The 23,074-nt window shown below is 34.6% G+C and overlaps 1 protein-coding gene across 8 annotated transcripts in view; it reads left to right on the top strand.

Annotated features, from left to right (window-relative positions):
• Positions 1–23,074, top strand: part of PTPRD (protein tyrosine phosphatase receptor type D) — a 2,143,764-nt gene that overhangs the window by 1,512,272 nt on the left and 608,418 nt on the right. The gene's annotated exons all lie outside the window — the stretch shown is intronic.

Below are 23,074 nucleotides of genomic sequence, written 5' to 3'. Positions count from 1 at the left end.
CTGCATAGTATTTACTTTTCCTCAAAGTCTTATTATTTCTTCCTTAAAAATTGCTTTTCTAGCTATTTTTTTCTAACACCTCCCACTGCCACCATGTTAGCCAAATATTTCCACACATCTAGAATCCTGTCTGCCATAACTCCTAAGTATTTGTCCTGATTAAGTCATTATCTACATCGGTCTATCCTGTACAATTTTATCCGACAATTTTTATTGAAACACTACACATATTGAATAACTTCCCCACTTAGGAAACTATAATCACCACCTTACTGTCCATGTCACCCCAAATCTAAAGCACTAGTCCACAGAAACACATGCAGACACACTAACACATTAACATTTATTATTGCATCTGGAATACATTATATGATCAAAAGTTCTGGTGATTGAGTAACACACACACAAACACAACACCTTTTCTTCTCTACAAATGATCACCACCACCTATATATACCTTCATACCCAGTTCAAAAATTATGAAAAGGAATGGGAAAAGCTAGGATATAAACTGAGCTGGAGTACTATTTATTGTACTGGTGAACTAAAATGTATACTCCTGCTGGAAATATGCATGTTAGAGGATGCTGTTACGAAAGCCAAAATACCAAATTCTACCTAATACAGGACATTTTACCGAAGTCCATTCCCCCACCACACATACCCACACACATACTCACACACCTTCAACCCTAGCCAGTCATCTCACATCCTGTGGAATATGTCAGCAAAAACTTAATAGCACTAATAGCAAAGACATTCATCACAAATATCTTTCCTGTGAGAGTCATTTTAGTAAATGAGGAATACAGTTCAAGCTCAGATAAATTTTACAAAGGTTCGAAAGGTGGATGAATTCAATGATGTCTTATTCTTCTAAGAGAAATTTTTTTTTAATTAGTGAGTATTTTTGGATTGCCAATAAAAATATAAGCCAGAAAGCAAGCAATTGACAAGAAAAGAAATATTAATAAAATATTAATACCTAGTACACATATAAAAATATTTAGCCTCTCTTGACCTCAGAGACAGGAAAGTTTTAAAGTAACCTGTCATTTTCAAATAACAAATTGTGATGACTGGAAAAAAGCAAACTTCAGTGACCACAAGAGTGTCTTGAGATGGGTACTCTCAGACTCTGCTGGCAGAAATAAAATAATTTAGTATTAGGGTACAAGAACCGTTAAAATGCTAATACCTATGAATTTGGTACATCCAATCTAGTTATCTAGCCTAAGAAGTAAGCATATGATTTTTAAAGTTTTTACAAAATTTATGTTCTAAGATGTTCACCACAATTATTTATAAAAGTTAGAAATCAAAATGCATCTAAATGTTTACAAATTGTCAAAATATATGAATGAATATTATAAAGCTATATGTTTATATATATATAAATATAAAAATAAATATATATATATAGTTATAAAATATGTATACATATCTATTTTAAGTATAAGAAGAAAAATATATGAAATGAAACCAGCTGTTTTGATTTGAATTATAGGTAATTTCATTTTCATTTCTATATTTTTTGACTCTTCTGCAAAGATTCTATATCACTTTCATGAATAAAAATAATATTTCTTTAAATTAAAAATAAAATCAAAGTCTGGATATAGATTTACAAAGTACAATAATGTTTGGATCTTTTTTGGAGAGTTCATAGAAAGTTGAGAGGCAGACATCTGTAGCAAAATTTAAAAAAATAAAAAGTTCTGCACTCAGGCCATGCTGTAAAATCTAGTTTAATTGCAGAGCTCACTTTAAAGTTTAATATTATTGCAGACTGATCATTGTATAACTGAATTGTAAAGATCCTCCCAAACTCTCACTATTGATAACATGCTCAAAACATTAGTTTTATATTTTAAATCGACCATAAAAAAGTTATTATACCTAATATTTGATGGAAACAGTGGAAAAAATAGAAACAATAGAGTAAAAATACATCTCTTGCTAATAGGAGAAAGTTGTTTTGTTTTGCAGCTGATGTTTTCATGAGAGTTTGCTTGTGTGAACATAATATTCTAACCAGTATTTTTTTTTAATTAGGCATTTAATAACTTCATTAACCTCAGGTTACAGGTACACTACATATTGTTGAAAAATACAAACTTTAATCAAAGCGTACATAACCTCTAATAACTATTTTTTAATGATTTTTTTAAACACAATAGTTAAGAGCGTAGGCTCTGGAAACAGACTGGCAGGAGATGCATCCCAGTTTCACCACCTAATAACTGTATAATTTTGAGCAAGTGATCAACCACGCTGCACTTAGAGTTCTTGGAAGATTAAATAATTTAACTAAAGCCAAATGCTTAGAACAGAGCCGGGTTCACAGTAAGTTCTATGTGAATATTACCTGTGATTGGTATTTGCCATTGCAACCTGTATTAGCCAATCTGTGCTGGTCACAGTTACTCAATAGTTATTAAAGGTTGATCAAGTATAAGACTCTATTTCAAAATAAATTATAATTTCACAGAAGGATATGAGATGCAAAATTTTATATTGAATAAAACATCCAATCATTCAGTTCAGCCACAAAATAGTATTTATCAGCAATACTTTACAAATGTATACATATATTTAGTATATTCTTAGCATGTGACATAGGTGTTTTCCTATCTGCTTTTTAAAATCTAAATGAAATATATTCCAAATCTAAACCTTTTAAACTAAATATGTACTTGTTTACAATTTTACATTTCTGATTACTAAGGGATTTTTTTTTTCTTTCAGCTTATTGAAAATTGTAAAAATTGAGCCTGCAGGAAAGGTTACAATGAAATGTATCAAAAGTAAATTTTATCCCCCTCATTTCAATCATTTCCAAAGCCCAAATAAAATAAGTCCTGAGTAAATAATGTTAAAAATACAAAACTGTCAAATGAATGACTTAGTGTACCTCCCAGTAGAAAAAATAATCCATGTTAAAAGAATTAAAGAGATTTTATTTAATATATGATCCCTGCATCCACATTTTTGTAAAATGAATGATTTTTCAGAGGCACATTCTTACCAAACATAAATTTCTCAAATGACACCATAAATACAGAGCCACCAAAGAAAGGACTAAGACCAAGGAGAAAGAAAACAGTTAAAATCAAGGCTGTAGATGACTTCTGTGACAAGAGTAAGAGGTTAACTTGCCAACTGACTGGATTTATTTCTGGAATTAGCCTAATGTGGCTGAGAAGTCAGAAGGAAGATGAATTTCATCATTGCTTCCTTACTTGTGCTTCTAGAGCTCTTCACATCCAAAGGAATTTATTGTATGTTCCAGAACTGTTCATAATTTAGGTTTCGGTTTCCATCAGTATGGTGCTCTATCATTTTCTGTTAAACTTCAAATAACCTAAATAATTTTTTACATTGATATATTGGAGATGAAGCATACCCCTCAAAACTGGAGGCCCTAATTAAAATATTCATTGTATTTATTTATTTTTAAGAAAATTATTCATTTCTGCTTTTCACCTTTCCCCTTAGGACACATTTTATAACCCAGAACTCATTAAGAATTGCTAACTATAGTACAAAATCTATACAACTTGTGATATTAAAATGTGAAATTACTCATTTCACTTTAATAAGACATTATTTTTTATTGTTTTGTTTTGATCATACTGTTGCATTGCTTATAAAATGAACTTTTCAAACACGCAATGTAATTTTTAACTGATACTCTGTATTACATAGGATACAAATATACCAAATATATATTATAGTATAGAGATTGCCTATCATTATTTTAAAATACATTTACCATTAATAGAGGCTCATTTGGAACTTTAAAATGGTATTGGTATTTGAATTTAAACGGAACAGTTTGAGACAAGACTCATATCACTTTATTAATGATGTGAGTTGATGTCTTTAAACCTCTCTTTTTTTAATATGTAAGAAAGCCATGGTAATACCTAGCTTATATAATTATAAAGATGATGTGAAAAAAGTGTATAAAATAAATTACGTTTCCTAAACACAAAAGAGACATGTAAACAATATATTTTCTTAAAGAGACAAATATACTGAACAGGAAAAAGTTGAGTTGAGGCTTGATATTACTGAAGGAAAATATCATAATTATTCTCTATGAGATAAGAGTGAAAAATTATGAATTGAGGAAGTTTGCTACCAGCATCAGAAAATTTTCTCCTCTTAGTTTGAAATTATCATCAGTTTCAATTCTTAAAAAGTATTATATTTTTCATCAGCCTCTCTTTAGGCAAGAATATCTCAAAGAAATTTTCATGACGTGAAGAATGTAGATTTCATCCATAGTCTATGAGGTTAATTTTGGCCACTGAATTATTACTAGTCACAGCATTCTATGTGTGACGGAAAGCCAGCAAAGTATTTTGTAACTCATGATGAAAACAGACTAGAACAAATGAAAAAAGATTTATGAAAAAAAGAGGAAGATTTTATAACATCAAATAGTTTTTTCCACAGTATGTTACAGAGTTATAGAATATGGTATGATTTGACTCATGTCATGTAAGGCTAATTGATGATCCACTTTAACAGTCTGAAAAGTCAGCCCTAAGGGTATCCCTATGCAGAGATATTAGACTCTCTTCTCCAAGTTACATTGTCTGCCAAAAACATGTTTACTGGCTGGTGATTTGGTGAATAGTCACCAAAAAAAAAAAAAAAAAAAAGTTTCTGAATATAAGTAGTCCTGAGCATTGTGAAAATCATGAGGGAAATGAATAATATTTGGGTATATTTATAGTTTAAAGATACGGTAATTGCTGCACATGAATGATAATCTAGAAGGAAATGGTGAACTTGTAGAGATAAATGAACTAGATTGGTGAAATAGAAATAACTTTAGAAACTTTTTATCTCAGGAGCTATAGAATTGATGATAAAGATGATGATTCTGGAGTTTTTCTGTTTAGTTTTGTTTTTCTGCCCTTTCCCTTTAGGTAGTATTTTCATTCTCTTAAAAATGAAGTAAGGATCATACTTAAACGTCATATTTGAAAACCATCCTACAAATGTGGGAGAACCCACTTACAATGATTAAAATGATGATTTCAGATTGAATTGCTGGGGAAGCATTTGCTTAATATAAAAAGTAACTTTTGGCAAGAGAACAGAGAGAAGGACTTCACTTAAGAGGCCTATAGAAAGAAGCAAATGAATGTTTAAAACCTATGTGGTTTATTTCCTTAAAAAGCTAACGTGCGGGATTTGGAACAAATCCAGAGCATACAATGGAAGGAAAGGTCATATAATTTCTAAAAAAAAGCCATTGGCATATGTGCATTTCAATTAAACAGCATGCAATACTAAGTAAGTCAGATGATATGTGTGATTTGATAATTGTTTAGTAATACTTTCTTCTTTTAACCTCTTCTCCCTTTTACAAGATAGAATTATTGATTCAGTTACTAATTTGATTATGAAATACCTCTACTTTCACCGTCATTTTTGGCTTTTCATTATTTTAATTTGTTGACCTGTCTTGTTCTTACTCTGTCCCTGATGAACTACAAAACTTTCTTGCTCAGTCTTTAATTCTCATTTATATTAAGACATTTATTAAGTGTTTCACCTCTTTCTCTGATGAGATTAAATGATTTGCAAAAATCAATGGAAAACCAATGGAAAGAAAAGAAATTTCAAACATTAAATAGACAAATGATTTTAACATTATTTCTCAATTTAGTCTATTCCTTAGAAGGAGGATTCCAAATGTGCAGAAAGTTAAAAGCCGAGTAATTGTATTACCTTCTTACATAGTATTTTATAATTATATTGGATTTAATCACATACATTACCTCATTTAGTCTTCAGAAAAGTCCTATAAGTAAGCAGAAGAAATTGAAGTTCAGAAACATAATTATGTATGCTCATCACTATTCCCTTTTTTGGTCATATATTTTTTTCCAAAGTAGCTATTATTTCTTCATTAACAGAGAATATGAGCCCAGAATTGGCGCATACAGTTGTGCCATGTAGGCACTCCACAGAGGTAGATATCTTACGGATGTTCCCATAATTCCTATCAAAATATCTGAAACCCAAATCCAGTGGCTCCATGGAACTACTTTAAACAATGTAAACAGGGACTCCCCTGGTGGCGCAGTGGTTAAGAATCCATCTGCCAATGCACGGGACACAGGTTCAAGCCCTGGTCCGGGAAGATCCCACATGCCACGGAGCAACTAAGACCGTCCGCCACAACTACTGAGCCTGTGCTCTAGAGCCCGTGAGCCACAACTACTGAGCCCGCGTGCTGCAACTACTGAAGCCCACGTGCTGCAATTACTGAAGCCCGCGCGCCTAGAGCCTGTGCTCGTCAACAAGAGAAGCCACCGCAGTGAGAAGCCCACGCACCACAACGAAGAGTAGCCCCAGGTCACCGCAACTAGAGAAAGCCCGCGCGCAACAACAAAGATCCAACACAGCCAAAAATAAATAAATAAAATTAAATTTAAAAAAAATGTAAACACTTGGCTTTACTAAATGATACCTGTTCAAAAACATTCAAATTAAAGAACTGAATCATATGACAGCATGTGCTTTGGAATCATTTAAGTATGCTAGTCAGTCTCTAGTATTTACTGTATAGACATCCCCTTACGTTAAGAACTTTTCTTTAAAAAATTATAACCCCTAATGATAGGCAGTGAGGTCAGTAGTAATAAAAAAATTCTGGTTTTATTATGCTCAGCCTTTTATTAAGTACGTAGCAGAGAAGTATGGACTCACTGAAGAACAAAATATAGTTTATATTTTATAAACTAATTTAGGTGACAAATAATCCACATATTAGATCAGGATCCTGAAAGCCCTTGGCTCTTGAAAAGAAAAGAATAGGAAATTCTGTTAGCAAGTTGATGGAGAAAAGTAATTCAGCATGCTGCTCAAAGATTACTGGGAGCTTTCAGCTTTGACTCCTAGGAGTCTCAAACTTATAATACCGTGGTTGATGTCAATGTCAGTTTTATACCTATTATCTCCATACAAGTCTACACAATGGAATTTTGGCCTGCAAAATCGCATATGTTATCGGTTCATGGTCTCTTTTATTTCCTGTTTGGATCCACCCTTTGCCCTGTATGTTTCATAAATCTACACCATGAGTCCCCAGAGATCCGCTTTGAGAAATTGCTCTAAGCACAGAATTCGCCTTCAGAAGGTTTAGCCATTGTTATTGTCTGTTACTCAAGGTAGGGATTTGGGGCTACATATATTTAAGATAATGTTCAGTCTCTTCTTAAAGGAATATTAGAGCCATTTTCTCTAATGGAAAAATTCCCTTTGTTTAGGAAAACATAAGTTTCAAGTTGTCCACAGGGAATTTCCTTAGATAATTTTAATATCCTTAAGAATGTTGATAAAATATCTAGAAACCTAATGTTACTTTCCAATAGACTTTTATATTACGATATTATTATCTGTTAGATTTATTCTCTAGTCCTTTAGGAATATTTCAGAGAATGTCTGAATATTTTAGAATAATTTCATTAGCTGTAAAGGCTCTCAAAAGTCATCTAAAACTAACTTTTAAAAATGATTTTTTTGAATTTAAAGGACTGTGGGCTTATGTAGTGTGTGTCTGGACATGGACAACTGAACTGCTTTTAACCTTTAAAAAGGAAAAAACAAGAAATGAATTACAAATCTGGGTTTATTGCCAAAGTTCAGATTTTCACCTTCACAAGAATCTGTTATCTAAAGTAACCACAACTATTAAAAAAGAAAGGAAAGGGGCTTCCCTGGTGGCACAGCTGTTGAGAATCTGCCTGCCAATGCAGGGGACACAGGTTCAAGCCCTGGTCCGGGAAGATCCCACATGCTGCAGAGCAACTAAACCTATGCGCCACAACTACTGAGTCTGCTCTCTAGAGCCCACGAGCCACAACTACTGAGCCCACGTGCCACAACTACTGAAGCCCACGTGCCTAGAACCCGTGCTCCACAATAAGAGAAGCCACCGCATTGAGAAGCCCGTGCACCACAACGAAGAGTAGCCCCCACTCGCCACAACTAGAGAAAGCCTGCACTCAGCAATGAAGACCCAGTGCAGCCAAAAATAAATAAATAAAGATTTATATTTTAAAAAAAAGAAAAAGAAAGAAAAAAGATGATAGCTTCCGTGGATTGAAATTAATGTCACTCAAAGCCAATTCTAAGTAACCACATGTGCACTACCTTGCAAAATGGTGGATATTGCCGGGAAACTCTAGCAGTAAAGAGCTTTTGCTTCTCAACAAATCAGAAGCTTTTCATTTTCTGAGCCTCATTTACCAGATCATTTTAGATTCCTTGTGGCAAAAACTCTTCCTACATTACTCCTTGTGTCTCTCACTCCAAACAGGGCTGCTACCTAAGGCTGTGCAGATTATACCTGTGTCCAGCACAAGGCAGGGCAGGGACTGGGGAGGAGTCTGGCTAAAGACCAGCCCATGCTGCGGCCACAGAACTTCCACCTTGAATCAGGTCTGTGTACACCTGGATTTTTTACCAGTTAATGCTGATGGGGCTGGTTCTGCCTAAGGAAATTGCCTTTTTCAATTTTGCATGAAGGAGACCTAATGACCCTGATTCCATGTACCTAAATCTCCCTCTATACTTTCCTACTAACTCATTCAGTAGATATTTATTGAGAGCCTACCCTGTGAAAGCTACGAGGTCAAATTTTATGAAAGGTACAAAGGTAAGGTCTACAAAAGTGAGCATTTGCACTCTAGACTGATAAGGGACTTATACAGTAATAACCATAATGCAAGCAGGAAGTAAATTGGCTATGAAAGATGCTGTCCATGCATCAGCTAAAGCCACTCTGCCCTTTGAGATTTAGACAAATTCAACTCAGTCTCCTATACCAGGTGAGAATTTCAAGGACACCTCCACCCTCCTTCCCAAAATTTAATTATTGAGTACTGTGGACTCAAATTCACTTCTGGCTCCCAGTTTCTCTTTCCTTTGGGATTCATATCACACTTGTCTCATCTCCCAGAATTGTTCTCTTTTCTCTGCTCCATGCCAACACTTTCCTTGACTTACGTTAAAGAAAATAAAATGAAACACCCCCAGGCATTTATGTGTGTAAACGACAATGTAAACAACTTAAAATTGAATATTAGGTATTTCTAACTGAGAATATTTTACTGGCAACTTTTTTTTGTACAACCTCTGCTATATTACATCCTCATCCTCATTTTCTCCCTCCCTGCAGTCTTTTCTTGCCCTAGGTGTTTCTTCATTTCTTTGATAGGGTGGCTTAAATCTCTCTTTATTGCCTCCTTCTAGAACACGCCCTTGGGGCCTCACTTTCTATGCTAAGTGGCCCACCAGGGTATTCTCTTAAACAGAGACAGTTATCTTCCTAAGAGACAGTTGAGGGCTAGCAGATAAAATAACATGTTTTTCACCTTCTTGCAGACTAGTATAGATTAAAATGATTATGAATTTTTAAAACAGAGGAAAGTTTCTTTGGGATGGCATTTAAAAAGGACCTGAAGGGGTCAAAAGAATGACTACATGACAATATTGAACGGCAGACAGTTTTTCAGAGGGAATTGATAGCTTGAACAAGGGCGCTGGGAACCTTATAGGAACCAGTCAGTGATTTAGTTTAAATGGAGCCTAGGTTAACTAATGTATAAAGAGAGTTAGAAGGCTTCCCTGGTGGCGCAGTGGTTGAGAGTCCGCCTGCCAATGCAGGGGACACGGGTTCGTGCCCCGGTCTGGAAAGATCCCACATGCCGCGGAGCGGCTGGGCCCGTGAGCCATGGCCGAGGAGCCTGCGTATCCGGAGCCTGCGCTCCGCAACGGGAGAGGCCACGACAGTGAGAGGCCCGCCTACCGCAAAAAAAAAAAAAAAAAAAAAAAACGAGAGAGAATTAGAATAAGACAAATTGGAAATACAAGGTAGAAACAGATCATCGAGGCTGGTATGTTCCATGTTTAGTCTTTTGGAGAGCCTGGGAGAATTTAAAGTGTTTTAATTAGGGGGTGAGAGGATCCAAGCTGCACTTTAAAACTATGAATCTGGCAAGAGCAAGTGGGATGAATTTTGCCAAAAGGTTAAAACTTGAGTACAGTAAACTAGCCAAGTAAACCAGTGGGAAGTAATAGAGGCCTGAGTATTTGAAGTCGCTGGGGGAATGGAGAAGAGGGATATATATCAGAGATATTTCCAGTGTAGAATCATCAAGACTTGGTAACTGATCATTTACAGATGGTGAGGAGGACAAGTAATAGATGTCTCAAAAGAAGCATATGTGGGAAGTGAGAAAAAGAGCTCAGGGTTAGACACTTTTGTATTAGAGAGCCAGTGCCCAGCAGGCAGTTGAGGAGGTAAGACTAAAGCTTGGAAGAAAAGTCAGGTTTAGAGATAAAAAGGGGAGCGTCATCCCCATAGTGAAGACAGCATCTCTGCTTGCACCTTTACAGGCAAGGAAAGTGTCCTGCTCTAACCACTCCACAAAATCAACAATATCTACTTCCAAATAATGCAAAAGGATAGAAATATTCTTCCATCCCATTGCTCTGGGGAAAATCATATTTGGCTATTAAAAATCAGATTGTATATATGGAATCAAAAAAAAATGGCTCTGAAGAACCTAGGGGCAGGACAGGAATAAAGACACAGACGTGGAGAATGGACTTGAGGACATGGGGAGGGGGAAGGGTAAGCTGTGACAAAGCGAGAGAGTGGCATGGACATATATACACTACCAAATGTAGAGTAGATAGCTAGTGGGAAGCAGCCGCATAGCACAGGGAGATCAGCTCGGGGCTTTGTGACCACCTAGAGGGGTGGGATAGGGAGGGTGGGAGGGAGGGAGACGCAAGAGGGAAGAGATATGGGAACATATGTATATGTATAACTGATTCACTTTGTTATGAAGCAGAAACTAACACACCATTGTAAAGCAATTATACTCCAATAAAGATGTTTAAAAAAAAAAAAATCAGATTGTGTGGGACTTCCCTGGTGGTGCAGTGGTTAAGAATCCACCTGCCAATGCAGGGGACACGGGTTCGAGCCCTGGTCCAGGAAGATTCCACATGCTGCGGAGCCCATGCGCCACAGCTACTGAGCCTGCACTCTAGAGCCCGCAAGCCACAGCTACTGAGCCTACACGCCACAACTACTGAAGCCCGCACGCTTAGAGCCCGTTCTCCGCAACAGAAGAAGCCACTGCAATAAGAAGCCCATGCACCTCAACAAAGAGTAGTCCCCGCTCACGACAACTAGAGAAAGCCGGCATGCAGCAGCAAAGACCCAACGCAGCCAAAAAAAATAATCAATTAATTAATTAAACAGAAATCAGATTGTGCATAGGATGTTAGCAAAATACAGATCAAATGTTATCAACAGGAGAATGAAGAGCACAATTTCAAAATTGAATTGGACAAAACATTTCTTTCCATTGACAACCTTATAAAGTTGTTTTAAATCTGGGAACTACTTGGTATAGCCCAGATTAAACAAAATTAATTGACTGTGGAACATGATCTTAATATCCATGCTTTTACATTTTATTTATGAAAAGACTAGCTCAAATGCATTTCAAATTATTCTCACTCACATAGTCCTTTTGCATATTATCTTGGCACTGCAAAACACCATATGGAACCTCGTGTTTGATGGTGATTACCTAGCCATATTTGGAAGTATGAATTAGATCCTTGTTCAATCATGAACTAATTCACTTATTTCACAAAATTTCTTAAGCACTTACTAGGTGCAAAACACTGTACTAATTACCAGTATAACTAATTCAAAACTAATAGTAGTAATTACCCTGGCTTTCAGGGAATGTAAACCCAACAATAGAGTGAGAGTAATCCAGATAGGAAAAAAGGAAATTAGGGTGTAGAAAGAGAGTTGAACTAAAATGAGGTATAATGACATTCATATAAATCTTGCATTTATGAGAACTGTTCTGAAAAACACGTATTTGTGTCCCAAGAAAACAATTCAAAGTGAGGGCAAAATTTTATTTTATTGAGTTTTTTTATAATAGTGGCAAATTGTAAGCAAACTAAATGTACAACTATAGAGGATTATTTCAATGAATTAAGGCATATTTATACAATATATTAACCATTGAAAATCATGCTTATGAAGCACAAGTGTTATCATGATATAATACTATCATGTATTATATCACATGTAGATTAAACTTACAGTGTAATAGTAATTTTATATATGTATATTTTTTTTTCAATAAACTCCTTTACAATTTCATTTTATCTTCAAGGAAGGTATGAACCTCTAATAATTTTTTAAGATATCTAAAAACATCAGAGTCACATATTCATCTAAAATATTTATTACACTGATAAATACATATATCAAGGTAAGTAATTTTGTGGGTGTTAATTTTAGTTTTATACTTAGTCTTTGTAGGTTGAAAAAAAACTCACTCACTGAATTTTCCAGAAAATGTCATTAATACAACATTAACTTCAAATTTAAAAAAAAGAAATCTAAACACTGTGAATATTTTGACTATATATCCTGTAATTAAATAGACTTGCTTAAGGTAGAACTTCATTTTAGAATTACATAGTTATATAAATTAAACAGTTGTTTTTCCTATAAATGGGACAGTGACACCTACTTTATGCAAGATACTTAATCTCCCTGGGCCTTAGTTTCTTTACCTGAAGATCAGTGTTGAGAGCACTTTGCACCATTCTTAAAACAGACTGGTGGCTCAGTTATTAGCAATCATCATCATTTACCTTCTGATGTCTTCTGATGACTAAAATAATGTAGATAGGCAAAATAGATATTTATACAAAAAGAATATATTTAATACATGTCCGTTTCCTCATCATCTTTTCCATGGAGCTGCTTTGATGAATGGCCTCTAAAAATCTTTCTTGATGCATAGAGTTGAGTCATTATTTAGGCACTATTTCTGTCTGCATCTTTATTCTTCTAATGCAATTCTAAATTTGGTTATAAATGGTGTAAAGTAAGCAAAGGGTTAAAAGGAACTAATAAATGAAAGTAATACATGTGATTAACCCAGATAATCCAATAAAGGGAAACGGCTGTTCTCCAACTGATGGCAACAGGTGCCATCTTGAAAATAGCCCCTCTGAACTTGGGAAAGTGAAGATTATAAGGAATATACCCGGGAGTCCTTGAAGTAATAGGACCCTAACGGAAGAGGCAGTTTCCTTAATATGAATCATGATACACATACTTTCTAGCAATAACTTTCAGCTATGAGAAGAATATGTTTTCCCTAGGAGTAGTCAATGAAGAATAATATGCCTGCAAATTACAGGAGAAAGAAAATTAAATTTCATGTACTAGACCATTAAAGATCTCTAAAACACTGTTCCATCCAAACACAAGTTAGGGATGTGTTTCCTAGTTGGATGTTGTCACCATTTTATCTACAGTATATATTTATTTCTCAAGAGAGAGAGCATGCAAATATTAGTAAATTTTCTTTCATTAAATATTCTTGGAAAATTTACAGACTAGAACCCAAGTCTCAACTTGATTGTAAAGCATCACTAGAAGATTTTAACTTGTCTGAGTCTCAGCATCTTTAGTCATAAAAAGGAAATATTTGCATCAAATGAAGGGTTTTTTTTTTAAGAATTAAATGAGATAATACAAATTAATATCAAGACTCTTGATTAGCAGTTATTCCTCATTAAATCATCATTTCCAGCTCTCTTTTTCTTCTTTTTTCCATCCTTTTTTTCTCTATCCTTCCCTGTCTTTCTTTCTTCCTTCCTTTCTTCTTTTACTCCTTCAATATTAATTCTTCCTAACTTCGAATGTTATAATATGCATATATGACTTCATTTAAATGTCTTTATTTTCATTGCTTTTTGGGCAAAAATCCTTTAAATCAGTATGTTTTACTTTTCCTTCATTATATTTTTTCCATTGTTTTGTACATCATTCATGTCTGAGTTATTGACAAATGGCTTTAGAAAATATTATCAGTGGTCCTCAGCTAAAAATCTAACATCCATTCAACATATATTTATTAAGTACCAGACACTGTATTAGTCTACTGAGACAGACAGACATGTCAAGAATGCATGGGTAGATATGTTAATTAACTTGATTGTAGTTATCATTTCACTATATATGTCACAATGTCATGTTGTATACCTTAAATATACACAGTTTTTATTTTAAAAATAAAATAAACCCATTTTGAAAACTCAAAAGAATACATGAAAGAAAGTATAATAAATGCTGTCATAGAAGTATATGTGGGGTCAGTTGGTCATTGGGTGAGATAGTCCCACCAAAACTAGATTGGGTTGTTTCACATTAGACCAATTAAATATCTTTTTTGTTTGATTGTTTTTCTAAACTAGCTTGCCACAGAATTGTATCGTGTTTACTATAATTGCATTGTATTTGAGTAAAAAGAAATATGCAAAGCAATGGTTTGTTTGACTCAATACTGGTATAGGATAAAATGAAAAATTAACTTTAATGAACCAGTATTTGGCTGGCAGGGAAAAATGTTCAAACCCCAGCTCCACTGCTTGCAAGCTGTGTGACTTTGAAAGTTGCTTATTTCTCAGGCCTCATTTTCACATCTATAAAGTGGGATAATAATAGTACCCACTCAGAGTTTTATGAGGATTAGATGAGATAATATACACACCATTTTTGCCACATAGTAAATGTTCAAAACAGGTATAGCCATTATTAACATTATTATTGTATGACTTCAATGTCTATCGTCTCATTAGTGCCATTAGCTATGATGGTTGCCCCATGGAAATTGGTCAAAGAAGAAACTTTACTATAATTTGCTACTAAAATCTAAAAAAATATATTCTCAAGATTTTCAATAACTACAGATCATATTCATTGAACTTTTACTATGTACCAGACCCCCTCTGACACACTTACATATATCAATTTGTTGATATTCACAATAACTCTGAAAGTCAGAATAACTATCCTTAGACATCTCGCAGGTAAAGAAAATGAGATGAAAAGAAATCAAGCAATTAGAAGAGCCAGGTTTTGAACTCGAGCCATCTGGCTTCAAAGCCAACGTGCTTAACGACTGTACCATAATATATTGACCTTTAACTGGCAGAGAGAGGTGGGGATTTTGTTTGTTTGTTTTCTTTCCGTTTCTCATTTTTCTCAGTTGTGAATTTTTTTAACATCTTTATTGCGGTATAATTGCTTTACAATGCTGTGTTAGTTTCTGCTTTATAACAAAGTGAATCATTTATACATATACGTATGTTCCCATATCTCTTCCCTCTTGTGTCTCCCTCCCTCCCACCCTCCCTATGTGAATTATTTATCTTCACGTCTTGACCATAATGGTTGGCCATCATGACTAATGATGTTTAATAAAGACATACTTCTGAGTTGATTTATTTCTAATAAAGTTTTTTGGATTTTGTGTTTTTTTGTTTTCTTTGCTTTTATGCATGACAACTTGGCTCAAGCTAAAACGCTTGAGTTAAAATTTTTTTTGAAAAATTATGTAGATTTGAAAGAAATACTACAAAGTTGAAGTATAGTCTTCTAAAATTTTAAAGTTGTAGAAGAATAGTGGCATCTTGATATTTCTTTGTTGACAACCTGAATTTCTATGAATAGGCTTTTAAGCTTTTTTAAAATTTTTTTTGCGGTACGCGGGCCTCTCACTGTTGTGGCCTCTCCCGTTGCGGAGCACAGGCTCCGAACGCGCAGGCTCAGCGGCCATGGCTCACGGACCCAGCCGCCTCGCGGTATGCGGGATCTTCCCGGACCAGGGCACGAACCCGTGTCCCCTGCACCGGCAGGCGGACTCTCAACCACTGTGCCACCAGGGAAGCCCTTTTAAGCTTTTTAAAAACCTTGGTAACTTAAAAATGTGATAAGAACATATCTTTGGTTGAGTCTGTATGTTGCCTCTGCTGGTACTGCTTCTCTCCCTCTCCCCCTCCTCCTTTTTTGTATGCACACTCAGGGCTTTCTCAGTAACATGTTTTCAGATAACCTACTTCAATTATCACATTTTTAAAGTTTCTTCCATTTGTTTTAGTTGCTTTTTATTCAGTGTTCTTTCTCAAAAAGAGCTGAAACTTTCAGGTTGAATCTAGGTTTTCTAATATTCATCAGGTTCATTTCAAAAGATTTCCTAAGGTTTTTTTTTTCTTTACTTCACTGATTTGAATTTCTGTAATGTCAATTTTACTACTTCAAAGTAGATTTTTGTTTAGCTATTGTAATTGTGGTTTCTTTTGTCATTTTTTATCTCTACTGCTAGATCCTTTTGGGTAACCTATTGTTTCCTTGTCACTTTTTTCTCTGTTTCATAGAACTCATGAATTCTTGTATTTTATAACCGTTTTTAAAATAATTTTATTCTGTTTCCTTAAATAAATAATTTTTAGATACTTGACCTTTTATAATCTTTTGGAAGATGGACGCTTTCTTTAGTTTTGCATAATTTTTTCACAAGTCTGAATTCATTTTTAAGCACAGAGAAATTATCTAGAATCCACTGTTTTGAAAAGATGCTATCATATTCAGCTCCACTGTATAGGGCTGCCATAATGTTATGTGGATATACAGACCATAAGGCTTACATTCTTTTATTTAATAGGTAAATCATGCCAGTAAGTCCATAGCATTAGCCCAGAGAGTTAGCAAGAGCAGTCATGCTCAAATTACTTCATAACGTATATTAAGTTCTTAGGAATAATAAATGACGCGAATTTCTAGTTAAACACTGAACACAGCGCAACTCCACACACCCATCAGTTTTAAAACTGTAAAACTATCAAACTCCTAGTCCAATTTCTTTTATCTCATAAACATTCATCTAATGTCTTCTGCATAACTGATATATACTAATTTTCTCTTATACCTTACTGAGGTATAATGCTCTCATAACACCTTATGCTTTCATCTCTGATAGCAGTTATCAAAATAGTAATTTAAAAAGCAGTGTTTTAATTAGTTTGATATTTATCTCCTTCCTTAGAATGCAGTCTCCATAAAGTCCAGGTGTGTGTTGGTTTTGCTTTGTTATTTCTTTTTTCTCCTTTCCATAAACTTCAAGGGCAGAAGTAGGACTTCATCAGATTTCTCTATCAAATGGCATACTATCATCACTGCTTGATTTTATTCATCCATTTATTAATTTATTCATTCCCTTTTACCTCCATCTCCCATTCCCATTTCTGTCCATCCACCCACAGACAGTCATTCTAATGTGTTTCATTTGTGCATATTCTTGTAAAATATATAAGAACTCAGTATGTTTCTTGCTATTTTTGCTTAGCACTGTTTTAAAATTTCGTCCATATTGCTGTATGTCCATTGTCTGTTGCATCTATCCGTTGTATGAAACTAGCACATCCACCTAGATAACCTCTAACTCTTCACTAACACATGCAACCTACTGATGAACTTCCATGTGTATAAATCCTTTTGTATTTGAGTGGCATTGCTGGGTCATAGTCTGTGCATATTCTGAATTTGCCAATGTGCTGCCAGATTGTTCTCCAGAATGTCTGTCTCAGTATATAACATCCACAGGAATTTAATGAGGGTTCTTGTATCACTGCCAACACTTGGCATGATTCAGCCTTCTAAATTTTTTTTTCAGTACGATAAGTAAAAATTGATGTCAGTGTTTTAATTTCCATTTCTCTAACTACATGAATCTGGGCATCATTTTGTTCATTGCCAGGCTTTTTTCCAGGGGGGTTTCCTTTCACTTGTTGAACGTTCTTTATCCTTTGCTTGTTTTTTTCAATTGAGTTGCTCTCTTTTTCTTTCTGATTAGCAAGAGCTGCTTGTTAATATAGCTATAAATCTTGTCTGGTTTAGACATTTCCAATTAAATTTTCTCTCCCAATTTGCCATCTGATTGTGAACTTTTTCCAGTCTTCAGCAAATACAAATCTTTAATTTTTATTTTATAAAATTCATTATCTCTGTCTTCATGTTTCTGGCTTTTTTTTAAGATGTCTTTCCTCATATCTAGATCACAAAGATTTATTCTTACATTTATGGTTTTACATTTATAGTGTCGTAATTAAGACCAAGGTTATTGTAATCCATACTATTGGAATTCACCATCTTGGCTCCTGCACTTACTAACTGGGTGAATTTTGACAACTTAACTTCTATACAAATGGGGTACATAAAATGAGGGTAGTAATACTAATGGACTCGTAAGATTGTTGTAAGAGTTGAACGAGCTAATATATTAAAAACGCTTTAAAAAAGTGTCCATCTTAGTATATACTAAGTACTGCATGTATATTAACTATTCTGACAAATGTTCTTGTATATATTTTTCAGTAGGGATCCAGTTTTATTTTTCTACATATTGTAAATCATTTTTTCTTAATACCATATGCTAAAACATTCATTCGTGTCCTATTAATTTTTGATAGCAGGTTGTCAGATACTGACTTTCCAGATACTCAAAGATCTGTTAGTAAGCTCGCGATTTTGCTTCATTGTTTCGTTTGGATGTTCCTGAACCAAAGCCATACTGGTTTTATTGCCAGAGGTTTTATCTTATTATCTGAGAGAACAAATATCTACTTTTACTCTTCTTTTTCAGAGGAAAACCAGTCATTTGTTTGTCTTTATTCTTCCATATAAATTTTAGAGTGATTGCACTGAATTCTAACAATCATCTGGATGAAATTTTGATTACATTGAATTTATCTATTAATTTGCAGAGAATTAAACATTTTATTATTTAGTAATTCTAAATAAGAGCACAGAAGGTTTTTGTTTTCAAATCTTTTATATTCTTTATTAGAGAAAATAATATTTCTCTATTGAAATCTTGGGCTAAGATTTAAGTTGTTAAGTTAAAACCCATAGATACTGCGTAATTTTTGTTACTATTGAAATTGCATTTTCACTTTGGATAATTTTGATGTGAAAAAATGCTATTGGTTTTTGAAGGTCAATCTTGTATCCAACAATAAGACAAAAATAATGCTCTGAATTTAATCCTGCTGACTTTTCTCGGTAGATGTTCATATCATCCACTAGTAATGATAATTTTATCTCCTTTCTTTCATTTTCTTCCAATCTTTTAGTTATTTTGTTTTCCTTTATAGAGTTAGCAAAGACCTCCAGGTCTCCATTAAGCAGTTGTGATGATAATGAATATGGTTGTCTTTCTGCTTTGTGAAGGGGGAAAGTATCTAAGGTTTCCCCACTGAGTATAACCTTTACTTTAGATTTTGGTATATAACCTTTATCAAGTTTCCTACTTCGATAGATGTTTATTTTTTAATCACATATGGCTGTTAAAATCTAGAGAACCCTATGAACATACCTAATGAGGTAATACATGATTTTTTTTCTTGTAATCAATTTTTGTGATAAATTACCATGATAGATTTTCTAGATTGAATCTTTCTCACAATCGTGAGCTAAATCCATTTGGTCATAGTACATTATTTTACTCTGAGACATAACGTGCATAACAAAAAAGTTCATAAAACATGCGTAAACATAATTCTATGAATAACTATGAAGTGAACACCAAATTCAAAAAGTAAAACATTATTAACACCAGTGCCTTCATTGTGTTACTTCCTGGTCTCAGACCACTCAAGCCCTCTTAGAAGTAACTATATCCTAACTTTTCTGATAATCATTCCCTTGCTTTTCTTTATTGTTTTACCAATATGCGCAAGTAACATCTTTTGGTCTTGCTTTTTAAAACTGTAAATGAATGGAATTATATTTTATACATTTCTTGTGTCTAGCTCTGTCATTCAACATTATGATAGTAAAATTATGCCATGCTCTCAAATGTAATTATAGTACATTTATTGTTATTGCTGTATAGTATTCCATTGTTTATTTGTGTATGCATTTTACTCTTGGTAGATAGCTGTTGTTTCTAGCTTGGAACTATTGCAAACAGTGCTGCTAGGAAATCTTGTGCATGTATTCTGATGTGCATATATATTATGGGTTCCTAAGAGATGAGTTGCTGGTTCACAGAAGTTACATGTCTCCTTGACATTACTGGATGATGATACCACACACTTTTTGAATAATGCTTGTACCAATTTTTCAAAGCTCTGCGTTTGGTAGCCTGAGTCCTGCAATGTAGTAAGTATAGATTAACTAGTTTCTTTGCTATAGCATAACCAAATTCCTTGTAAAGGAGAGATGAATTCTTGTCTCCTCCCCTCTTCAGCTAAGATAATTTGATAGTTTAAGATTTGACACTTGAAACACCTCATATTGAGATATCAATTAAATAAACAAACTTCGAATTAATTTCTAATTAAATTAGAGGTCAGTTCTAAGAAACAAGGCTATAGGCACACTTGATACAAATCTCAAATAGCGTACTAAGGTTTCTCTCTAGTTCCCTCTCTTCTTGTCCTCCTCTCTTCCTCCCCCTTTGTCGTTTTTCACTCCCTCCCCCAAGTCTTGGCTGTGGTCATTGTGTTGAGGAAGATGACTGTTGAAACTACATTCAGAGTACTATCTTTCCACCTTAGCAACCTATGTGGAAAGAGACAAACTCTCCTGCTTGTTTTGGTGGGAAAGTCCCAACATGGCACATATTAGTTTCTCTGAATCATCCACCTCCCCTGATTGTGAGGATTTTGAAGGACAGAGCACCCAGACTGCCCACTTTATCAAGAATTCCCCAGAAAATATGATATCTATGCAGATACCTGACTTGTTCTCACCAAGTAGTCATTCGTTCACTTATCTCTTGCTTCCTTTCTTCTCTTTATTCCCATTGTCCAGCAGAATGGTTAGCACATCAGGTGTTCAAGAAAAGTTTATCTAATGAATGAGATATAAGAAATATCTCCTTTAACTTTTTCCAATGTAAAAGGTATTTTATAAAAAACAATCTTTATGTAAAGGGGATAAGATCTAAAATCGCATAAAGGGACATTTCTTTGACTAGACTTTTCCTTACACAATATATTTTATATATATTCTTGTATAATTATTTCTGCAGAATATGTAGTTTTCCGTATTTCACATTGTTTGGAAACCAGGGTTTGTGCTGTCATGGTAAGCGAATGTTTTCTAAACTGTCACATGATATAGTTAGAAAAAATGAAATTGCAGCCCTGGATTCTGTATGTTGCAAACAGTGCCAGATGCCATGAAGTCATATGCAGATGTCTTACATCTACAAAATTATAATAACAGTTGGGTTTCTTCATCTGAATATTTCTTCTTAGAAGGGTTAAGTAGCCTAGCAGACAGTGGAAACTGAAACCTTCTGTTCAGCCATGGGGCTGAAATGATGCAAACAGCCACATGGTATGCTCAGTTAATATCCTCAACCTGACACAGGAAGGGCTGCCTCGATGAATGTAAAAGTTGTGCTTTGGGAAGACCAGAGAAGAGAGTGTGCTCACTGTTGGCTCCTAGAGACAGTGATATTTGCAGGTGCAAGGCTAATTCTGACCTAGTTGAATGAATTACAGAACTTGGCCAAATAGGAGGGATATTTCAGGATCAAGGTCAGTCATTTCCCATACTCTGCAACTGAAATGACCATGATAACACTGGAAAAAAAAAAAAAAGATAGAACATCAAGTAGCCTCTGACTTCATTTATTTGCAACTTTTGTTTCTAATTCAATCCACGAAGATACCTTTGTGCTTTGTGTACATTCCGCCCTTTCTTCTGGGAACCTCTTTCCCTCCCCCATCCACCTGGAAAGCTCCCAGTCGTCTATCAAATATGAGCTCATGTTCTATCTCCTCTGTGAGCACTTCCCGAAGTTTTCCTAGGCAGACCTGGATGTTCCTTACACATTGGGTCCTTATGCATGAAAGCTGGTATTTCATTATATAGTGTATAGCATAGTTGATTACTGATATCTGACACAGCGAATGCCTTAGAGCAGTAGAATATTTCTTTTCATCTTTGTACTGCAACCCCAGGAATAGGATAAAGATTCAATAAATATTGTTAAGTGGATTTATTTGTGATTTGATATACTTCTTTAACATTTTCCAAGTACTTTCTTATCCGTTACCTCATTTAAACAACCCAACAAGGCTGTGTGGTAGGCAAACCAGATATAATTACCCCCATTTTATTGATAAGGAAAGTGAATCATAAAAATGATATGTATTTTGCTTAGAATCAATAGCTTATGAGTGTCAGGATAAAACTAGAAAACAAGTCTTCAGACTTTAACCAGAGTCTATTTCAAGCCTTTAATTCTCTCACAGACTAAGAGTCACTGCCTCAGGGCTACCAGATCTTTAAAATGTAGCTAGGCCAGTTGGAATACTTACTCTAATCCTTCAATATTCGATCTTCCGCTCTTGTTTTCAGTACTTGTCATCTTTCTCTGTCTTCCGACTGTATTTGAATCTTGGATTTCAGATTTCTGGGTACACATGACAACATTTGCCTGGATTGCTTTTACTGATCCGGCTGCCTATCCAAAGCACAGTATCCTGGTATGCATCTGTGTTGCTGGCCTGAGTTCTCTTTCTAAATACACCTTCTCTTCCTATGCAGGGCAGCCCAGTGACCTTACCATTTCACTGCTGCTCCATATGGATTGATATTCCTACATATTTTATGGATTAAAAATAATGACTACTACTAATAATTACTGATATTTCTGAGTGTTTGTTGCTGTGTTCAAAGCATAGTGTTCAATAGATATTATCTCATTTGATGCTGAGAACAAAGTCCTGACATAGAACTAATATTATATTCACTTGACAAAAGAAGAAATTGAAGCTTAGAGAAGTTATGTAACATGTGCCCACTGTGACACAGCTAGTAAATTTCAAGGCAGTTCTAACTAAATGGAATCAAATTCCTGAAGGGTGTCTTTAACACTGCAGTATTTATAGATTTCTATAAGAACAACTATTATACAGTATAGCATAACATGTGCATAATATGGCTGGGAAAAAATAGGTGATGAAGTACGCTCAACATTTGATAGATGAGGTACTGAATAAATACTATTGGAGTAAAGCTTCATCTCCAAACTCTAATTTGGTTAACTTTATAAAAGTGAGCATGCTTTAGTGGCTTCATCTACATGCCCTGGGGGCAAATATTTGTTCTGAATATTCTAAAGCA

This window comes from Globicephala melas, chromosome 6 (assembly GCF_963455315.2).
Source record: "Globicephala melas chromosome 6, mGloMel1.2, whole genome shotgun sequence".
Classification (NCBI taxonomy): Eukaryota; Metazoa; Chordata; class Mammalia; order Artiodactyla; family Delphinidae; genus Globicephala; species Globicephala melas.
This window is presented reverse-complemented; position numbering and strand designations above follow the sequence as displayed.